Source organism: Mastomys coucha, chromosome X, assembly GCF_008632895.1.
Source record: "Mastomys coucha isolate ucsf_1 chromosome X, UCSF_Mcou_1, whole genome shotgun sequence".
NCBI lineage: Eukaryota > Metazoa > Chordata > Mammalia > Rodentia > Muridae > Mastomys > Mastomys coucha.
The window spans coordinates 15643944-15647788 of NC_045030.1; positions in this window are offsets into that span (position 1 = coordinate 15643944).

Sequence of the window (3845 nt, forward strand, 5' to 3'; positions counted from 1 at the left end):
GTGATGTATTATTTTGAAATATACAGTTAATATGTTTGGAGTTATTTAAAATTTATATTGAGAAAAATCTATTTTCACTATTGCTGTAGATGAGCATCTACAAAAGGTTGTTAAATTGATTGTTGTTTTATATCAAACAACTTTTATAATACTTATTTTTATTATATTATTTTATAAATTTTAAGGAATATGACAAAAAATGATATTGTAGGTATTGAAAGGGCGTCTCTGGGAGGAGTTGGGGTACAAAAGGGAAACAAGAATGTGATTTAATTGTATTTACTTAAAATATGTTTTTAAATGTTAACAAACTCAGATAAATTGAAATCATGTAACTTTTCTCAACATAATACAATAAACGTTAAAAAAAAGAAAGAAAAAAAGACATAAATGATGAAGACTTGGAAATTGATTAAATAGAAAATCTGAAACAGTTCACTCAAACCTATCCTCAATCCTTCCACAAGACTCCAGGAACTCCACCTAGTGCTTGGCTATGGCTCTCTATATCTGTTTCCATTTGATGCTGGATAAAGTCTCACAGGAGACAGTTATGCTAGGCTCCTGTTTACAACCATAACAAAGTATCATTAATAGTGTCGGGGGTTGGTTCTGTCACATGGGATGGGTCTCAAGTTCGGCCAGTAATTAGTTGGCTATTCCTTCAGTCTCTGCTGCATCTTTTATTTCTTCAGATGTTGTAGGCAGAACAAATTTTGGGTCGAAGATTTCGAGGTGGTTGATGTCTCCCTCCCTCTACTGGAAGTACTACCTGGCTGCAGGAAGTGGCCACTTTAGTTTTCATATCCCCAGCTGCTAGGAGTCTCAGCTAAGGCCACAAAAGACCTACAGAGTCAACTAACCTGGGTCCTTGGAGGCTCCGGAGACTGACCCACCAACCAAAGAGCATGCAGGCGCTAGACCTAGGCCCCTACATATTTACAGCAGATGTACAGCTTGATCTTCTTGTGGGTGTCCTAACAATTGGAGCACAGGCTGCCTCTGACTCTATTTACCACTGGATCCCTTTCTCCTAACTGGACTGCCTTGTGTAGCTTCAGTGAAAGAGGATGCCCTTAGTCTTGCTTTGACTTGATGTCCCAGGTTGGACTGGTACCCAAAGGGGCCTTACTTTTCTCCAAGGAGAATAGGAAAAGGTTAATAGGGGAGTGGTTTGCGAGGGCAGAACTGGGAGGAGAGGAGGAAGAAGGCTGTGATCATAATGTAAAGTGAATTAATAAATTAATGAAAAAATGCCAGAAAAGAATACATAAATGACTTTGAAATTTCAATTAATCAAAAATCTAATGAAGGAGATTGACTGGATTTCTGGATTTAGTGCGTGGTATATTTTTATATATCAAACCTGATACATGAAACTGTAGATAGGTCTGACTTGAACATTAAATAGTCAAATGGGGGTAGGGTGAAAACATAGTTCAATGGTTAAGAGCACTTGCTGCTCTTGCAGAGAACCAGGGTTGATTCCCAGCACCTATATCATGGCTCAAAAATCTTCTGTAACTTCAGTTCCAGTGAATCTTATGCCTTCTTCTGATCTCCAGGGGCAGCAAATACACACATGGTACACAGACATACATACAGGAAGAACTCACATAAAATAAAGTACTTAAATCCTTGTTCATGTCTTGTTTAGGTGACCATGTTGTTAAGGCTTCATTAGTATAAATTCCCTGAGAGTGGGAGAAAATAGTCCTCCGGAAATAACAGGCCTCCAACTGGTTATCCAATATAAAGATGTCAGAAGTAACATTATATGGATTGTGAATATCATATTATATATTTAGGAATATGTATGTAACAATAATTAAAGAAACAGAAGCCAGAGGCCATAAATTTTTAGAGTAAGAGCTGAAGTACATGGGAAAGCCTGGAAAGAACAGAGGGAAAGGGGAAATATGTAATTATACTTTAATTTTAAGGGGTGAAAATATATAATAACAACTAAATTAAATAAATCAATTTCATGTTTAGGAGAAAAGTCAAATGGGGGAAGAAAGGTCAAACTGTTTCCAAAGATAACAGTGAGTAAGCAGAAGAGAAACCAGGAAGAGACTGAAGTTCAGCTGTCAGAGTATAGAGAACTCAGGAAAGACTGGATCCAGGATCTGGAAAACAAAGGCTTCTAAGAGAGAAGAATGAAAAATGGGGAGTCCTCCTTGTCTTAATTTGGGTTTTACTACTGTGAACATACACCATGACCAAGGCAACTCTTATAAGGACAATATTTAATTGGGGCTGGCTTGCAGGTTCAGAGGTTCAGTCCATTATCATCAAGGCAGGAACATGGCAGTGTGCAGGCAGGCATGGTGCAGGAGGAACTGAGAGTTCTACATCTTCATCCAAACGCAAACAGGAAAGAATAGCTTCCAGGCAGCTAGGAAGAGGGTCTTAAAGCCCATGCCCACAGTGACATGCCTACTCCAAGGCTAAAACTCCCAATAGTGCCACTCCCTGAGCCAAACATTCAAATCAGTACACTACACTCCTCTTAATCAGACCTGGTGTCATAGTAAAAAACAAAAACAACAACAACAAAAAAAAACACAGTAAAAGCTTGAATATCACATTCACTAATGTTCACTAATGATGTGCACACACGGATACATTAGCCAAAAGCATATTCTTTGGTACCAATTAGTCTGAAAGGTCAATTCCATTCTATTTTCCATCTCTAGCTGAGCTTAGTTAAATTATCCAATCTAGACCACAAAGTGTTAAGAAAATATTGAAAAGCTAAAATCATAAGCCACTGCAAAAGCCACACAATGCACCAGCACTTAGCTCCCTAGGAAATGGAGCACTACAGAGTCTAATGGATTTTCTTTTCTTCCCTCAAGAAAGATATGACACTTCAGATAAGCACATACTGCCTTGTCCTATTGCTTCTACAGTGTTAGGAGTATGCCTTGTTTTATGTAAAAGCAATCTCTCCCATCTTATTTTTTTAAATGTTCTCATTCAGCTCAGACCCAGGAGGAAAAATATCTGGTTAGAATCGGTGGCCCTCAGCTCTTCAGCCTGGTCATGACAGCTTCTGTAAAGCTGCAATCTAGACTTCTATTTAAAACTCTGATAGAATACTGTCACCACTTTCCAGGCTGTGGGAAAAAGAAGTCCTCTCATAATGCACTACTTTGGAAAGTGCAAATAGATTCTATGCCTTGTTGGGAATTTAGCAGCAACTATCAAAATTATGAATGTTTGACCTTTTGACCCAAGAATCCAATTTCAGGGAATTTACCCTAAAGATGCACCTAAACAGATAAGAAATGTATTATGTACAGGGTTATGTGGTGGAATAATCTAATTCTGGAAACAATTTTTTTTTGTACCAAAGGTAATGATTAAATATTGTTCAGGGTAATGATCAAAATGGCTTCAGTCATATGGAAGGATCCCAATAACCAATGAAAAGAAATGACAAAATACAGTTTAGAGCAAACAAAAGGTATTTTATGTAAGAAGTGATGGAAATAATATTCTACTGTGAGTGCATCTACAGGAAAAACAATGAGGTGGGATTGTGAAAAGCAGTCTGTGTTTTGGTTGAGCGAGTCTTCACTTCCAGAGACCCAGTGAAAGATTCCAGGAGGGATGGAACAGTGGAGACACGTTCCCAAACACAGATGGCTGACTCCACAAGTCCTTCAACTCCATTAGCCTGTGATATCCTACACAATGCCCCAGCTCCCAGCATTCTGGCTGGATTCCACCTCCACAGTCATCTGCCCACAGCAAGGTATGCCCTGCCCCAGAGACAGTTAGCCCAGCCCACCATATAAGGGGGGGTTTACTCCCTCCTTTCTCTCTTCTTCTCTCTT